The 19,269-nt window shown below is 39.6% G+C and overlaps 2 long non-coding RNA genes across 10 annotated transcripts in view; one reads left to right on the plus strand and one right to left on the minus strand.

The window, feature by feature from the left end:
• LOC113459698 (uncharacterized) overlaps positions 1-19,269 on the plus strand; it is a 201,238-nt gene that overhangs the window by 162,165 nt on the left and 19,804 nt on the right. For 5 of the 9 annotated variants that reach the window (XR_012579183.1, XR_012579186.1, XR_003381187.2 and 2 more), the window contains one exon: positions 5,227-6,602. The exons of 2 other annotated variants lie outside the window; for them this stretch is intronic. This is a non-coding gene — a long non-coding RNA (uncharacterized LOC113459698). Of the gene's footprint in view, positions 1-29; positions 1,766-5,226; positions 6,603-7,606; positions 8,148-19,269 lie in introns of those variants that run through there. 2 more of the 9 variants (XR_012579188.1, XR_012579178.1) reach the window with 2 other exon arrangements.
• The window catches only part of LOC141728277 (uncharacterized), a 168,913-nt gene continuing 156,327 nt past the window's right edge, over positions 6,684-19,269 (minus strand). Inside the window, exon 3 of the long non-coding RNA XR_012579189.1 lies at positions 6,684-7,039. This is a non-coding gene — a long non-coding RNA (uncharacterized LOC141728277). The remainder of the gene's footprint in view (positions 7,040-19,269) is intronic.

Consider the following 19,269-nt stretch of genomic DNA (forward strand, 5'->3'; position numbering starts at 1 on the left):
CATTTATTTATTGTTTTTCTCTGTTCCAGAGAATGTCAGTTCCAAAATTCTCAGTGGCTTATGAGAAACGGAGCTTGCTCTTCTCTGAGTGCCTCATGATGCTGAAAGAGGACAAGTTTACTTTAAACCACTGAAAAAAGGGAATATAAACAGCAACATAAGTACAGACTGCATTAACTAATTTGTGAAACCACTTTATCTAGTGCCCCATCTTTATGCTGAATTTCTTCTATGTGGTCTTGCATCATCTCCCTTTCTTCTCACCTTGTAAAGGTTCCAGTCCTGCACAGATCTCCACACGTGTCTGTGAAACATGCAGCAGTTGCTTTGGTCTGTCAGTGTGATTTAAGTTGTAGTCTTCTAATGTTGGGGCTCTGCTGTTGCTAACGCTCCCATGCTTAACTACCTCACATAGCAGAGTTCAGCACATGTGCAAGAGTTGGCAAGACTGGCTATTTGCTTGAGACACATTATATGAGAGCTATAAATATTTGAAATGTAGCCAAGAACAAGTTTTGAAACTATAAAAGTAACATTGGGGGTGAAATGACAACTTTCATTGTCCAAAGGGCAGTGCTTTATTACAATTTACTGGATTTTTTATTTCCTCCCTAGAAATTAGTGAACTCTTGGAAGCAAAATATTGCAGAAAGTTGTCTTTAATGTAGAGTCTACATTTTCCTGGAAACAATCATTGTCTTTGTTCCAGACACTGAAAGAACCAAGATATACCAGAACACTCAGAGAGTCTTAGCTATGCTTGAGCATAATCTGGAAGTATTATGTTTGTGGCTTAAGAGATCATTATTTTTAAATGCTTCTGTTTCAGCCAGTGTATAAAAATATCAGGAAAATCAGAATGATCCTGGCAAATCAGCTTTATGATACCTTCTCCATTAAGGTTACTTACTCAAAATTATGCAGAAATTGTTTCAACACAGGACACGCTCCAAGTCATACAGCACCTCTGCTTGTCTATACACAAAAAAATCACATCTTCTGACAAAAAAAGATGTAAAGGAACTCACAAAAGAGATTGTAGGAAGGAACAATTTACAGAAAACAACATATGCAAATGACAGGAGAAAGGCAAACAAAGCATCTAATGCTATAGAAAGGGAAGGAAGGAGAATTATTGAATCAAAGAAGTCTACAGCCTATCTGTAAATGCATGAAGGAAAACAAGAAGATGAGCCAACATCCAGTGAGTATTTGTTAGAGAGAAACCATACCAAACAACTCCTTCATTTCAGGAAGATGTTAACATGCTTTTCCTTTGTGGGCAGGGAAAATATACACATCATATAATTTAACACATTTTTTTTGGTGGGGTATCTCAGGAAGACCACATGAACAAGCTAGGGAAGTATAGAATGGATGAACATATCACAGGGGAGAAATAAAGCTGGTAGAAAATTTGGATAGAAAACATGAGTGTTTTTTGGACAAGTTATTCTGCGATTCTGGAGTTTTAAAAGGGTTTGTCTGTGATGTAGTGATACTTAACATTTTGATCAATGACTGCTAGGATGGAGATTATTAAAATCTGGCATGATGGATCTGCAAGTGTCTGGAAATGCCCTGGAAAGGGGATAGAACTGGAGTTATAAGAAGAGACTGTAATTCAGTAGGGCCAAGTAGATAGTACATGGAGAGGAATCATCATCATGAATAAGTTCAGGCTCAAAAATAACACTATAGGTAGCATTTCCATAGAACAGATCTGGGGATCCAAATACTCAACAAAAGTCAGTATTTTCATGCTGTTTTGTAAAAGTTCAATGCTCTATCAGAAGGTATAGCTGGGAATAAGTGAAATAGACTTTGACCTCTATTCAAAATTCCATAGAGTTTCAGCTGAATATTAGAACAACTGTGCAGTTTTGGGTAGAGCCCCTCAAGAAATGTAGGGATCAATGAAAAGGAATGCAGTGGAGATCATGAAAAAAAAATATAGAAAAGCACAATCTCTGGCAGCAGTATGAATAAGTTCTGATTGTAGCAGAGAGCAAATGCATGGCTGACTCTTCATAGTCCCCAGCAAGGCAGACAGGCAGTGACAGGCTTACATTAAATCCAGAAATATTCAGGTTAGCTGTAATTTAAAAAAATGTTTTAAAATTGAGAGTACTAAAATGACAAAACAGATTTCCTGGAGATGAGTTTTGTTGGAGGTCTTTAGGGACATGTTAAAAAATATGTGTGATGAAGGAAAAAAATACCACTGGTCTTTCATTCAGGACAAGAAGTGGAATTCTTAAAGGGATATAGAGGCAATAATATTAATTTAATCTCTAAAATGTTTTTAGAAATCTTGTATAAAGAATTGAGTTTGAAATGGTTACTGATGTTTTACTCCTGGAAGAATGTTCAATACATCCATTCAGGAACTGGATCCTTATTTTAACTGGGACTGTGAAGTGAAATATTCCCTTGTGTATCAAAAACTCCAGACAAAGTCATAGAGTCTGGATGAGCTTGCAAGATCGGGTCACAACTGGCTCTGCTAACACTTACCAGAAACTGCTGTTTTTGTAAGAGCTTTTGTTGGAATTGCATATAAACAGATCTGTTACCTTGCTCAGTCCAAAATTATGACCTTGGCTGAAGTGATGTTTGCTTGAATCCATTACTGGAAAAGTACATTACAAGAAAAATTGCATGCAGCAATGGCTTGAAAGCAGAGAAGGAGCCAATATCAGGATCACTTTCCTATTCTGGAAATTCTGCCCCAAAAAATGAGAGCTTTCAATCATGCAGCTAAAGTATTGAAACCCAAGAAAGACTGAGACAAGATCAGCAGAGTTGTATCAGGAAGAGTTATTATGGAACAAATTCAGTACCAGACTCGATGTATTATGATTTAGTGACATGGCCTCTATGCTGAACTATGGCCACAAGTGCCAGTCCTGAAGGATGAACCCAAAGCAAGCACACTCAGCATTTCAATGGTGTGGCCCAGAAGCTGAGCTTACCTCAGATAATCAAACTTGCAGAGGAGAGCTTGAATGGGAAGGGATGGATCTGACTGCAGGGACTCTCCCCAGAGACTCGATATAACTCCTCATGGCCAAGGGACTGCTATGACAGATAGCTGGACATTTGTGTGTAGGAGATGTGAAGCCATTTGCTGAATAATTTATGAAATCATTGTAACAACTGGCTGAGTGGCATATGTGACTAAAAAAAAAATCTGAAAAAGCAAAAGGAAAGGATAATTGCGACAGCAGACGTTGTGAAGTGAGGTGCTGAGTCAATGAAATTAGAAAGAGAAAACATTATTAAATCTCTCTCCCTGATTATGTAGGGCTTTTCCCTTATGATACAGCCCCCAGTGTATTACCAAAGCTTGTTTAAAATAATTCAGTGGCTTCTCATGGGATGCAACTCTGCTAATCTGCAACTCTGCGCTTGTATTTCTTTTTTTCCTGATACTTCTATCCATGATTTTACATCCTACTATCTTATCCCTTGGATGACCTGCATACAAATTCCTTTCCATAAATGAACCCTGCACCTTTCATAAACCCCATACATTGCTGTCACATCGACCTCCCATTTCATTCTGGGTTGGTCAAAGCTTCAATATAATGTTCATTTTTATTTCTGGCAATTTCCTTCCGTAAATCAGTCCCTCCAGTGCCTTAAACACATCTGTTACTTTTCTCTGAACATCTTCCAACCTATCAATATCTTTCTGGAATAGAAGAACCTAGGATTATATCCAGTATTTTAGGAGAATCATTACTTCAGAAGGATTTTTCATTATTAAATCCTGTAAGTAATTGCAAAAAATAAAAAAAAGCTACATTCCAGTAACCCCGAGCCATAAGATGTTGGTGGTCTGCTCTGCATGGCATGTATAACCACACTGTGTACCTCACACGGCACATAGGTAGGGACAAAAACCCTGATGCTCAAAGCAAACTGGACCAGCTTCATGGTCCTCTGCAGCCTTTTTAACCTGTGAAAATTATAAACACTTCATCTTTATTTTCTAGTCCAATTTTTAAATCAGATAATGAATATTGTGAAGACTCTGGGGAGCATCCCCTAGGTTAGGGAGACACAAGAAACTTCCCTCAAAAAGCTGTTAAGACCCCCCTGGTTCCTTCCCCTGTTCTTATGTCCCTCAGCTACTCCCTCCCTATTCCCCTGTTGTCCATCCTCTTTGTACTGCCTGAGAGCACCCCTGAACCATTACCTGGGGGGACACAGAGAAACCTAGACCCTCCACATAAGTGTGCCTGAGACCTTGAACATCTTACCGGGCAGCTGAATTAATCATCTGTGGATATTATGCAAAGGCCTTTTTGCTTCTTTACCTGGGACTTAACTAGCAGCAATTCAGGCTGCAACAGAATACCTATGGTGGAGAGATTCACTTCTGTGCAGATAACCTGCATAATACTTAAATTTCATTCTGAGACTTGTTTTGAGGTGGCAGGTGTTCTAAGAATGGATTGCATGCTTTACACTCACAGTATGTTTACCCCTAATATTTACAAAAGTTAGTCACCTCTGTGCAAGCAGACCACAGCATATAATAAAGCTGATTTTTAATTTAATTTTATGGTTCTTTTCTTCCCTCTTTTGTAGCATGTTTCCTGTGGGGTATGGGTTATGTCAGGCACTAGGAAGGAGCAAGACAGGATGTTGAAATGGGAAGAATATTACACAAGCATCATTCCAGGCCCTTCCATTTCTGTATCACCTTGAACTCACCCTGACCTGGCTCTGGGACCTGTGTTTGGCAGAACACTTCTGTTTATACACTTCCTTTGGTTAGTCAGTCTCATCTACTAGTGATTCTGCCTGAGGTTCTTACTAAACATAGGCAGATACAGAGTATCAGAAAACAGCAGTTCTTCCTTTGGGTGGGCAGGCCAGGACTTCAGCTAAAGCTGTTCCCTTCTTTCTCAACCTGACCAAGGATGAAGCAGAACCCTACTTTGCACCCAACTCTAAAAGCAGTGGCTAATTCTCCAGGAACATTGCCAGGGTGGTTATCTCCTTGTAGGATTTTACTTTCAAGGAAGCTGTGATCAAGCTACTGTTTTACAGCTCCTTTGTATGTTGCTATTCCTTGCTGACAGTCAAATTTTGAATTCCTGTAGAGACGAATGCTCCATGAACATGCACCATCACATGGAAATTAAAAATGTGCCTATTCCCTTCTCTTCATGTTCTTAGCATGCTGCTGGTGATTTTTCCCTTTTTTCCTAGGAACAAGAATTAGGGTAAGGCACAAGCCTGATAACTCCTATGTGATAAATGGCCCAGTCAAAACCAATGACAATGCCTGAGGATCTGGAAGACTCTTGTGTGGAACTATAAGCAGAGACCTTCTGCTGCCTGAGAATCTGTAAAGCAGATTTAGTTTCTTTAAAAGGACAGCTGGACTCTTATCACCTGCTGTGCTTGCATTCTTCCCATCACTGTTGATATAACTTAGACTGGAATCCGAGTCTCTAATAAAACATTTGAGTGTTTTATTTTGCATTTTATGTTGTTGTGGTTTTTTAATGCACATCAAAGTCATTCATAATTCCCAGAATTTTCTACACTGAACTGTTTGGTTAAGCAAAGACGTTGGTGATGGTGTGAATTATTTATTTATACAGTGTACTTTTAAGTTGGGGCCAACATTAATTTGGCTGGGTCACTGGCATTGTGGATTTAATTGCCATGTAAATATCTACAGCGTCTATGTCTTTAATTAGTGTGCTAAATTCTACACAATTTATGAATAAAATATATTCATTTTGACATTTTAAAACAGTTATTTTATTAATGAAAAATTTAACAGCGTTATGCCAATTCCCTTGCCTTTTGTTAATTATATGCCTCTCGCATTTTCTGATATGTTAATTTTGTTTGGTATAAATATTTGTCCTCATTAAGAAGAATACATTGTCAATGTTGACTAATTTTTTTCCTCTGAACAGATAACTTAAATGAGACTTCATTTTTTTCTTCTTGTTACTCTTACTGATTTGTAAGACTCATCTAGCTCTGTTCTATAAAATCCTGTTCACCCAAGGAATGAACGGCCTAGCTTTCTCTACGTGGTGTGCATGCCATGTTGAAAAGGATATTGGACAGGATTTAGCTAGCTATGTTTTTTACAAGAGGGAATAAAGAGAGAAGTTTTGCTAAGATACACTGTCCCTTCTGTGAACTTCTGCTGCTAGATTGGCAATTCACACATGATGCGTGCTGAAAGGTTTAAAGAATGCAGATATGGAACAAGGGGCATGAACAGGACGAGGCTGTGGTGCCAGAGTGCTTCTAGAGCAATGGCAAAGCCATAAACTATACAGGAAAAGCTATGTCCCTCTGAAAAGCAAGTGCTTTTTTAACTCCACGTTCCTGGCTAGGGTAACTCTGACTCCCTTTCCCTCTTAAAGAATAGGAAAGCAAATAACAAAATAAAATTGACATACAGCCACGAGTCTCTTCTGTCACACAGCTTGCTTATTTTTACTTGCACAAGAGCTGATATCATGCCAAGACCACCAGGGAGGTGCAAGGGATGTTCTGATGGGAAAGGAGAGAGCCGGGCCAACAGGTGTGAAACGTTCAGAGAAGGAAACAGCAAGTCTGCCTCTGCAAAATGGGAGGGGTGGGAATGGCAGCTACAAATACTTGTTTTAAGAACCAGCTTCATTTTAAAAACATGAAGTCCCCTGTTTTTGTCAGGCGCCTATGTCTCATGTTTGACATGAAAGCTGAAAAGGGAGGCCAGGCTGAATGCTGAAGGTAAAGCTTGCTGATGAGGAGACAAAATATTGACCCCTTGCATGATTTGGGATAAGAGTTCAAGAAAAGAGACTGGGGGTCATAGAAGAGAATCATAGAAACACTAAGGTTCGAAAAAACCTCCAAGAACATTGAATTTCAGACTGAACACCATGTTGGCAACAAAACTGTGTCACTTCTTGCTCTTTTCCAGTAATTTCTTGAATGCTTCCATGAATGTTGACTGCATCACTTCCCTAGGTAGTCTGTTTTAATCCTTTCAGTGGAGAAATTCTTCCTGAAAGGAAGCAGAAGAAAAGGACTTTTGAAAGAAATATAAAAGAAACAATATGTAATCATAATTCTGCAATGATTGACTCAATTAATATAGCAAAAAGATGAAAACGAACAATGAATAATTTTTACAACCAACAGAAAACCCTGAAGTTGTGTAACTTTTAAGATGCTAGGAAACATTGACAGTTGGGTGAGCACTTATAAACAAATATTGCCTAAGTTCCAAATACTACATTGCTAAGGAGTCATGCTCTTGTTGCATCAGGGGGTAGAAAAGCTGGCATGTGCCTCAGCTCACTGCTGAACAAACAACACCTTAGAGCAGAATCTTTTTTTTATGAGCCAGTCACATATAAAATCCACATTAATAGTGACAATGAAAAGCAGATGTTCTGAGTTTATTACACTGCTTTGAATAGACTTCATCAAATATTAAGCCAATTTCAGCTGAGGTTACATGGTCTTGTACCTCTTGGCCTCATATAGCTGCTATGAAGGATTCGGTACTTCCACCACTCCTTGTCAGTACATGTAAGGTTTCTGTTTAATTATGCCTTTCCTGTTACAGCTTCTAACCTACGCTGGGTCACAGAAAAATGTCAGGACAAGACAAATCAAAAGAAGCAGTCACAGCTGAGGGTCAGAACACAACATCCACACTGCTAAAGACGCAAAAAATCTGTGGATGCAAAGCTTGACACGTTTCCAAGGACACATAAGAGAAAAGCCACTGGAGATTAGAGCTGCTGGGAATTACAGGCCAACATCAGGGTCAGGAAATCCCCTGAGGTAAATATATTTGGAGGCCTGCACAAAGCTCAGGGAGTGTCATGCTTACTTGTCCAGAAGCAGGGAAGGGAGGAAGGAGTGGCCCGAGCCTGGCTCAGGGAGGCTCTGCTCAGGCCAGAAGTGGTGTGCAGGACACGTTCTGCAGGAGCCACCAAGCCAACAGCCACCAGCTGTCCTGTGTGCCTCATGGCTGATGCACCACAGCCCTCACAGCACCCCTGTGCCTTGGGTCTGTCCAGATAATGCACCCAGAAAATGGCACCATCTCCCTGGGAGAGGGCGAGTCTCACCCAATGAAATGGTGAGGTGAAATGGAGGTAAACTTGGCTGAAAAAGATGTATCACTTCTTAGAATGAGCTGTAAGCTGTAAGCTCTAAGATATCTCTGCCTGTGAGCAGTGTGGATGCCAGTGCAGTTCCAATGGGAATGGCCCCAGGGCTGGGCTGAAATGTATCCCATAACATGGACTGGGCCTCCCATGTGTGATCCCTGCCCAGCCACAGCAGCAGCCCAGCTTGGCAGGCGGGACGTGCATCCATCTCAGAGATGAGAGCTCTTAATCCACAGTTGCTCTGAAAGTCTGGAGATGCTGTATCCAAAGATAGGTGTGTGTATGCATTCTCTTCATGCTTCACTGACACAGCAGCCATTCTGACCTGAGGAACTGCATGTAAATATCACACCTTGGATCACCGTTTAAATCTGAAATCCAACATCCTCACAGACTCTGTATTGTTGTCTAAGTTATGTGGAAATATTTTACAGTTTCTACATACCTTTTTCTCCCACAGGTATGCTGTAAGTAAGTAAAAATGGTCAGTTTGCCTATCTACTGAGGTGAGATTATATGTCAAAAAACAGATGAAAAATCTGACCTGCATGTGGATATAGATCCTGGCTGCTGTAAGTCACCTAGAAACATGAAGAATCTCTTCTGACTCCTGAAGTCTTTAGCACATGGATTACTTTCCATTGCAGACAAATTTCACATCATTGGTTGCTTATTTCAGTTGCAGTAAAAAATGAGGATTTGAACATAGATTTAAAAGTAATCCGAGAATAATCCACTGAGCTCCTTGCTGAGCCCTCTGCACCTGTTTATACTATTTGAATTTTGCCATTTTTGGACTGTGACCGAGTTCACATTTTCCTTTCTACTTTCATTGTATATTTTTCTATTATGCTCCTAATTTAGCATTTTTAGAGGTGCTTGCAGGCTTCCTCTGAAATTATTTGATCACATACATTTGTGGAGTGCTTTAATGTCATCTGCTACTTACTTTTGTAACATGCATTTTACACAACACTCTGATTTGTTTGAACATTAATTTCTTTTGTGGATGGAAGCCAACATACTGTTTTCACATCACAGATCTGCACTCAATTGTGTAACATTTGGATCAGGAACATTTAGGATTAAATATGGTTTCTAAATGTCTTGAAAAAGCTTAACTTAGGCTCTGCTGCAGCATTCACACTTTTCAGGTAACTTATCTCAATGCTCTGAACAGCAGGACTTTGAAGACTTCAGCCAGGAGGTGATATGACTAGTTAATCAAGCCTCTTTTCTGTGTTTCTTATCATCTACTCTATTTTATTACATTTGAAAATTAAAACAGATTCTGCCAAGAGCAAGTATGTTTGCACATTGCCCTTTGTTTGCACTGACATTTATATATTTGCATACGATTGCCATCCTTTCTTAAGCTAAAATCAACTCTGCTTTATTGTGACACTACAGTTTAAGTAAGGGACATCCAACTGCGACTTCAGCACAATAAAGACTGATTGAAGTGCCAGTGATTTCAGCTGTGTTTTGCATTGCAGTTACACATGCTCTACTCAATTGAAGCAAAACAATCCTAAGAAACAGAGATGACAGCATAAAGGTCAATAGTCAAAGATATGAGCTCTTTAGTGAAATTTACTGCAATAGAAAAAATTACTGATTATATTTGTACATTTTATGTGCTTCTCTTTCATTTACTTATTTTTTTAAATGAAGTGAATGGTATACTGGCACAAAGAAATTTCTTTAAAACATTGCATTCTGTTTCCCAAATATTCCTGTAATTGGTTATGAGACTTGGTTTACGAGGACAGAGATGAACCACACACAGGTATACAGAGAAGGATGCTCTAGGAAATTATAAGAACCCACATTATAGGAAGTCCATTAGCTTTCACTTCCTAAATAATTAAACAGTACACTCATTCACCTTACCTCAAGAATTGAAAATGGATCTTTTGAAAAGGGCATCCTCTTTTACTGGAGAAAACATGTTTTTGCTCCACACAAAAAGCAGAACACAGTTTGAAATGTGCAGTAGAAATTCTAAAGAACCTATAGAAATCAATCAAATATCATTTAAATTGCACATTCAAAACTAGAATTTTTCATTACACTGACAATATTTATGCAAGTCAACAAAGTTGTTATCTATAGTTATTTATGGATAGACATCACTCATCAAAGTTTATAATATATTTTCCAATACAATTTCAATGTTTCTTTAAGGAAAACAATGTCACTTGAAAGTAAAATGTTTGCAGAAATAGCTCATTTTCACTTAGCTAATGAGGAGTTAGAAAGCCAGTTATCTCAGGGCTCTGCCAAATCACACCAAGCAATATTGCAAAGAATTTTTTTTTGTTCCAGGACATTTTACTTCGTTTAAAAAATGAATAAATTAAAGAGAAGCACGGAGATATAATCAGTAATTTTTCCTTTTGCAGTAAATTTCACTAAACAGCTCACATCTTTGACCACTGACCTTTATCCTGTCATCTCCATTTCTTCAGATTTTTTTGTTTAAATGGAATAAAGCACATGTAACTTTGTAATACAAAAGACACTGAAATTAGTGACACTTCAATTAGTCTTTACTCAGCCAAAGCTTTCAGAAATTCTGGTGTTTTTTTACTTTGTGGAAGGGATTTTGGAAGCCTACAAAACTCAGTCATGTCTCAGATTTCCAGATCACTTAGCCGCTTCACTTTACTTTGCAGGCTTTTCAGGCTGTTCTTTAATCTTTCAGTGTGGCCAAGGTTACAACACAAGAAGTGCTGATTATTCATTTTCATAATTAACAGTTCTCAGAGGAGATATTTTGTGTTAGCTCTTCATTCAGCAGTTGTAAATGTTTTGATTTTCATTCCAAAATAAGAACAAACCTTTCACTCTTTCTGAACTTCCTACAACATAAATTCAGAATTTTGAGCTGCCATAATCACAGTACTTTAGAGTTTCTAAGTTTCTAATATTTTTTCTGGAAATGTTTGTAAAACCTTTGAAATGTCCATATTATGGACATTTATGGTGATTAGCCTGAAAATTCAGACCAAACACACTAAGTTTTTTAGGTATCCAATAGGGAAGCAAAAAGCGTAGGATGTGATTTTGATGCATGTACTTTGTAAAAAATATTAGCAAGCAGCAAGTAATCAAAATCAAATTGCACAGAATGATATTTCTTTGCATAAATTATTATTACTACTACTACTACTATTATTATTATTATTATTATTATTATTATTATTATTATTATTATTATTATTATTACTTTCAAAGTATTATACTAGTGGAGTACGAGATATAATTACAAAATATTGGGTAATTTCCTGCCTGGGTAACTGATAGAGACTAATAATTTGACCAGCCCTAGGAAAATCAGCTACAAATTCTGATCTTTATGCACAGGGTTACACATTCTGAGCATTTAAAGAGACAAGGCAACTCAGCTTCAGAAAGGTAAACCCAAGCGCTGCTGAGTTAGCCAGACAGACACTTTATGTATTTGTGTGCCTCAAGTATGAATAACTGCCAATCATGTGTACAAAACTAAAGGGGCAATAATTTCCTTTGTTACTGCTAGAAGAAGTTGATGGAAAGGGTATACAGCAAATCCCATTGGTAATGATTAGTTGTAATCAATTGTGCAAACATTGGCTCTGTTGGGTGTTCCTGACCACCTCCTGCTGACAAGTGGGACCAGCAGAGCCCTCCTGTAGCACCATCTTAGCTTTGAGCTGAACTGCACAGCTCAGAACCAAACAATTCCATCTATCAAACAGTTCTCTCCCAACTACCAAGGTCTCCCTATCCTACCTGCCAGCCTGCTTCACCACCATGTGGCTGTTTTTTGTTGTTCTGCTTTGTTTTTCACTGCTTTCTTTGTGACTTAACAGCTGTGAACAAAACCTGAGTAATCAATCCCTACTAAATTTAAGACTGAAAAAATGTGATTCATGAAAGTATGGTGTCTCCTTTTGATCATTCCTGATACACTTATAATAATTTCTTTATTCAAGGGGTTTAATCAAGGCAAAAACTGTCTTAAAAGTGCTAGCACCAGGAAGATTTTAAGGTGGCAACACCTAGGAAGTCTCTGAAGATAAATATAGCTGAATAAATTGTTCTGTCTCTAGTTGTCTCTCATCTGTTTCACTTTGTAGCTCTAGCTGTAGTGGGGAAAGCCCTGATGCTCCACACTGTCCATTTGGAGACTCCCTAAAAATCCCTTCTGATGCAAATCCAGTTTTGGAAAGTGTTAAGTGTTAAGCCATCTGAAAATCATTCTGCTCAAAGGTGTTGTTAGACTGACAGAACCTGTGACATCCAAAGCCATTTATCAGCCATGCACACTGATGGTGATCAAACAGTCAAACAGTCTTCAGACTGTCATAATTGCAAATCATTGTGTTGCAAAAAATGAACAAATAAAGAAACCATGTTATACTCACTTACAGCTTTGTTTCTGCACAGAGTGAAGAAGTTATTTATGCATTTACCAATCTATGACCCTGAAACATTATCAATCCTCTTTAAAAATACATCTCAGTACTAGAATAATTTAGTTTTTATTGTTGTTGTTTTTCTCAAACAGGTATTTCTGGGTTTTCTTTTTGTTAACAAGGAAAGAAAAGTTTGATAATTAGCAGTCAAAGTTTCACAGGTCAGATTTCACATGTTTCTGGGCCAGATTCTGTAATGAAACTCATCTCAATGCTTCATTTAAAGAATTTTGTACTTCTACTGAACACAGTGAGACTGCTCATGTGCAAAAATCAAGCATGTCCTGAAAATGAGCTGGGACAATGTTTCGCTATCTTACCATATTTTGCTCAAAATAGACACCCAGAGAGATTTGCAAATGTGCACAAGCAGGGTTCAGTGATAATTCTTACAAACCTGTCTCTTCTTATTGAATTCTGGAGGGAAAAAAAAGCAAATCATGTACTTCAGATGAATGAATACGCCTAGGTATCAATAATACACCTTGTTTCCCCTGGAGCACAGGTGGAGCAGCACTGGCATGGGTAGGCAGCCCTCATCACTTCTGTTCCATTCTGCCACTTCTTGTAGGGCTGAACAAAACACAGACCCCACCTGCGATGACAGCTGAAGGTGTCACTTCCTAAGCTGATGTGTCTGCAGCTGCCTGTTGCACCTCAGACCACACAGGCACCTTATTACCTTAATATTGCACTTTCTCAGTCAGGGAAAAACAAACCTGTCTGATAGGCTGAGAAAGCTGAGGGTGCTCAGCCTGGTGAGGAGAAGGTTCTGTGGACACCTTGCAGCAAACTCCCAGTGTTTGAAAGGGGTCTGCAAGGAAGATGGAGAGGAACTCTTCATCAAAAACTGTAGTGATAGGGCCAGGAGTAATGGGTTCAAGCTAAAAGAGAGGAAATTTAGGTTTATACAGAAGAAATTCTTTACTGTGAGAGTGGTGAGGCACTGGAAGTGGTTGCCCAAAAGAGTTATGGATGCTGCATCCTTGGATGTTCAAGGCCAGGTTGGATGGGGCTCTGAGCAACCTGGGATAGTGAAAGAGGTGTCCCAGCCCATGGCAGGGGGGTGGAATGAGATGATCTTTAAGGCCCTTTCCATTCTAAGGTCTATTTCCATTCTATTATCCCATGATTCTATGAAACTAAAAAATGCAGCTTGTTTTATCTGGATCCTAGAGCAGGACACGTCCAGGACAAAGTCAGCTAGATATCTTCAAACATCAACCACTGTCACATTTTTTGAGGCCTCTGAGGGAAATAGGTATGTAGAAAAGCTTTAGAGGGCAATTGTAGGAGGCCTGTGAAGAACCATATATAATATATGTAAGTTTTTCCTCGTAAATGAGTGGAGCAGAGTGTTTTCAAGGACCATATCTTTCCATTTCAGTATTATTCCTAAATAAAATGATGGAGAACAAATTCTGAGCAAGACTGGCAGACTCTCCTTTTTTAACACAAAAATTTCTTATAAAAGCATTCTCTAGATAATACATCCAAAGGAAGCCCTGAAAATCCCCTGCTACAGAAGTATATCAATAAGAACAAAAAACATACCAGTGAAAAACCAGCCTTAGAATGGGAAAGGAGTTCAAATACCTATGCTTTCAGGTAATAATTACAAGACTCTATTTCTAGTAACAGGGTTATGTAGGCGAGGCAAGTACTGATTGATGGTGCCCAAAGATCACTTTCATAACAATGTACAGACTGCAAATGCTGTGTGGAAAACAGTAATTGTTCCAGTACCTAGCTGATTATGTGCATATTGATATCTAGGTTGCCTGAGTAACCTTAAGACTAAGTACAATGCAGAATGTAATTCATTATCACAACTTCTTCAAATATATTACCTCATTCACACGTGTATTTTGAGACTCAGCACTGAACTGTGCTATCCGAAATGTCTATTAGGTTTTGAAACAAGCAGCAGACACTCCTGGTGGCTCTAGGGGAGTCTGAGAGCTTGGCAGAGTGGGAATGTGTGCAGCATGCCTCCCTCCACTGCCCTCACCTTTGTTTCAGTTCTCTTGGGAGCTGGTGTCACCAGGGAGCCCCAGCATTATCTGAGGAGAGACTTCAGTTTTGACAGATGCAGGGACACACTGCATGGGGGGAAGCAATTTGTGTGCAGTTGTATTTATTGACCACAGATCTCAAGTGTGAGGTGGTGACTGCTTTTTTGCTGGATTGCTCTTGTGAGAAAGCTGTGGATTGACTGAGAGGAACACAGTGAGGAAGATCAGTGAGGAAGGTGAGCCTAAGCCCCTGAGGCTGTGAGCTTCTGGAGAAAAAGCTGAGATCTGAACCTCATGCCTGCTTGGCAGGCAGTTGTTTGCCTGTATTCTGTCCTCATCCCATTAAATTCCGAAAGAGCCACACCAAAATCCTGAAGTGGTTTTGCAAGACAAGTTCAGCTTCAGTTATATGATAGACAATGTTGGTAGCTCAAGGTTATCCCTGATTTTTACCACACTTGTCCTGAAGAGGCCTTCATTGTACAAAGTAGAAGGATGCTTAGTCCAGTTTTAGGGTATAAACTGATTAGAAATCTCTCCTAAAATCAAGTGCTTGACCTGAAACAGCCAAACCCTCTTTATACTCTGCTCTCAAAAGCATTCTCCCATCTAATGCCTTCCACTGTAGCATTGCTGTTCACAGCAATCAGTATTCTGGGGCACAGACTCTTTCCTTTCTTAATGCAAAGACTTACTTACACTTCATTTAGTAGGCTGCATGCTAATGAGAACTGTTTGCAACCTTCACTCTCTGTGAGAAGTCCCAGGGTAGCTCTCCCTAATTCCTGGCTGGTTGGGTGTACTGCACATGGTACCCTTTAATTGGGGAAAAAACTCAAATGATGCCTTCCCAATGTGCAGTTAAACTGAACTAAATTAACACAATGGATGCTTCATTTTTCACATGAAGTTGTCATTCCTCAGGGATCTTTTCTGCTGGTCTTTAACAAAGATTCAATGTAGTCATCAACTTTGCTGTACTTCAGAATATGGAGGCTGAGAAGCTGAAGCAGCACATACATGGGTACACAGCACCCAGAGTTATACACAGCAGCAGTTTGATGTGTGGCAGTGCCATATGGCTCAATGTGGCCTTTTATTTAAGAGATGTGGCTGCTGTTACTTGGATTATAGCATCACTGTGGTGTGACAGGGGAGATCAGAGTTCCTCTGAATGAGTCACAGCATCTCCAGGGATTTAATCTCTGAGGAGATAAAAATGTCCAGTGCCCTCTGCAAGGTGGCACAAAACAGCAAGAACCAGGAACAGAAACTTTCAGGAGCCTGTCTGATGTAGCCAAAGGAGTATACTCTGTTTCCTACATGGTGATCTGAGCAATTATACACAGCCCAGTACACATTCTTTGACAAAACTTGGCCTGGAAATAGTTAATATTTTCAAATAAAATTATTGAAATAAGTTAGTGTTCTTCCAGAACTTCACCTGTACATATATTTCCTCCTGAGAAATGCTGAAGCTTCAGGCTATGTGGATGTGAAACATAACTTAGTATGCACTAGGGAGAGAAATCCTGCATTAGGTTCAGCTCCTGTCTCAACTATGTCTGATTATGTTCCCCAGTTTAAGGCTTGTTACTTGATTTGAAAGCCTGTTACGTCTCAGGAAACTTATACATGTAACTTGTAGCTGCTTTCATAGTTTAAAAGCTGTCATTTCACCTTCTGCACAAAGAAATGCTTTTCCTGTCTATGTCAAAGCGATCCACACAGCTCTCCCACGGAGTTTTGAAAGCGTCTTCTGGTACAGCAACACAGCTTTTATTCTGTGAGAGCAATTTGCTCTGCCATTATATTGTCTGCAGGTATGCAGCTGTATTGTTTTACTGTGTTGATCTAGAAAGGAGCTGGGAAGCTCATAAAACTGGGAAGAAATTGGTTTCCAGCTGAGGCTTTACTTCTACCTAGCCCACTGTGCTCTCCAGGTGAGTCCCAGTGGGATTTTGTTAGAGAGGAAAAGGAAAATGCAGTTTTGTCCAGACTGGGGCAAATCCAATATCACTCCAAATCAAGGGTTTCATCCTTCTCTGTTTCTTACTTCCTCCTAATTCCTGGCTCACTCTGTTTATAGGCACACCTCATTCTGTGTCCACATCAGCTGCCTGTAACTCCCATCAGCAGTCCCACATTTCTATTTACTGTGTTCTCAGAGGTACCTCAAAGGCAAATGTGGGCTACTCTTGAAACGTGTGATGAACACGTGCTGGACAGAGAAAACATCACCTGCAGAGGGCACAGAATCACTTAAGTGGTGCCAACTCACAGCTCTGACATGCAAAGCAGTTCTTCTTAGATGTACCACCAGTGGCAATGTCCCCTCAGGCTTCCCAGTAACATTCATAAATGGGAAGGAGACCAAGGCCACAGGCTGCAAGAGAAAGAGAGGTCAGGGAGAAACTCCTTTCCCAAGAGACAGTGCAGAACTGCCCTGCAAACAGAATTGGCACATCTGGGAGCTGCTCATAGCTTGCAAGTAGTGAATGAAATGTGTGGAGTTCATAGGGAATTTCTATGGAGTTCCATGCAGTTACAGAGGCATTCTTCCTTAAATCTAAGGGAGTTAATTAGAATCATATATGTCTCTTCAGCATGATGACTGATGATCATGCTGTGGAGAAAGGAAAGTTTGCTTGAGAGAAAACGCCATTATCTACCCAAAGCAAATAAAAATGTGGAACTTGGTGTATACTTTTTCAGAGATGTAACAAACATCAATCACAAAAGAGCATAGATTTGATCCACAATGCAGTGCATGCAGTCACCTGTTCAGCATGTTTCCCCACTGCTAAATATGAAGCCAGAAAATAAGTAGGCAGGTCAGTTCCCACCTCATTAACACAGTGGGAGGGGGATGGTCTGAAAAATAAGATTGTAAAAACAGCCATAAAAGCTTGTTGGAATCTAAACAATACCCAAGACCCAGCTATGATTCCCTTTCTTTCCCTTATTTCTTTTTGTCTCCTTCAATGCTTCATTTTCAGTTGTTTCTAACTGCTGGTGAATTCTGCTTTTCCCAACCTTTAAGAATCCCAAAGCACAGAAACAATTTTCTCATTTACTTGAGCTACAGGAGCTTTTTATTTAATCCCCTTCTGGAAAAGTGGGAATTATCTCAGGGTGACTACCTTTTGTGTTACTGTGCACTCACCTGTGTGAAAGTGGGTGTGCTGGGGTTCAGGTGAGGCAGGAGGATGCAGTCAGAGCACTGCCAGCACTCAACCTAAACTGCTTTGCTTTTATCATACTGCAAAGTGATTATCACCCTTGCAGCCACCATGTTTCTTGGGAGTGATATCTTAGGAGACATTCTTCTAGGAGTTCATAAAACCACCATGCTTCAGCCCCAGTAAAATGTGACTACATGTGGCTATGTGAAAGTGGGGGTTTTTGTTGTTTTCTTTGCCTTTGTCTAATGCAATTATTTTAAAAAATCCTTCAATAACAAAAGCTTTAAACAGAAGGCTAAATATGTGGGGAAGGAAAGGTAGTTAAAATGTTTGATAAAAGAGAAAAAAGAAAATGATAATGAAAAAGTCTCTGTTTCATTCAGAATTTGAGCAGAATTTTTCTCTCCTAGAGATTCATCTATAGCTGCTTTTTACTGTTGGGTTGGGGACAGAATTTAGTATGTGTTGCTTAGATTTTTTTTCAGTTTTCTAATTCAAAAGCGAAAGAAAAGGATTCTGCCCCTCCCTTATACTCACACCATGACTTCTAAATGAGAAGTATTGTTGAAAGGCTTTTCAGGAGGACAGCCCTTTCACACTGCAAACCTTGCACAACCTGCTATGCCATGGTTAGCAATTATACCATGACAAATGAGACAGCAGGTATTTTGTTGCTTGCCTGGGGATGCATCAAAAAACACGCACTGCAAGGTCCTGCAAAAAAATCTACTTGTAAAATCCAGGTTCAGCCAAGGAAAGCAGGCCTGGGTTAAGACAGAGGTAGTCTGGTCTCACTCAAATAGTCACTTAAAAATCTATGAAAATCCTCCTGAAGGGATGCTGACTGGTGTGACAGGCCTGCTTGAGCAAGTTTCCTACCAGCTGTTTCCAAATGAACTTTCTGAAATGATATGTTGCAATTTCTCAATAGTGTTTCAACTTGAAGAAAAGTTTTGCTTGGACCAAATCCAATTAATGCTTTTTGAGGGCACCACCTATAAAGCCACCTTTGTGCTGCATTGTGCTGGCGAGGGGCTGGGGGCCACTAAGGGACTTTAGGGCATTAGAGGTCTGTATATATCCATGTATATCAGAACATATAAAAAGACAGACATTATTAGGTTTCACTCGATTCATCTTAAAAGGCAGGGCAGGCTTTTAACTCATTAACAAAATTTTGTTGATAGCTGGAAGAATTTAGTGTTTGAGCTTGGAAGCTGTGGTGCATACAGCTCCATGAAATTAAATGCAATTAAAGACACCTAAACATCTCTACAGGCAGAATACTGTAAACAGTTCTGCAAAGCTCCCCACAAAGACCTGGAGGGTGTCTCACAAACCACCCTGCTGATAAAAGAGCGGCTGTGGCTTCCTTGTACGTGCCTGGGAGGCTCACCTGCACCACCTCCCATGGAGGAGCCTGTTGTGCTGATACTGCTCTTTGTGT

This window comes from Zonotrichia albicollis, chromosome 2, assembly GCF_047830755.1.
Source record: "Zonotrichia albicollis isolate bZonAlb1 chromosome 2, bZonAlb1.hap1, whole genome shotgun sequence".
NCBI classification, from domain to species: domain Eukaryota; kingdom Metazoa; phylum Chordata; class Aves; order Passeriformes; family Passerellidae; genus Zonotrichia; species Zonotrichia albicollis.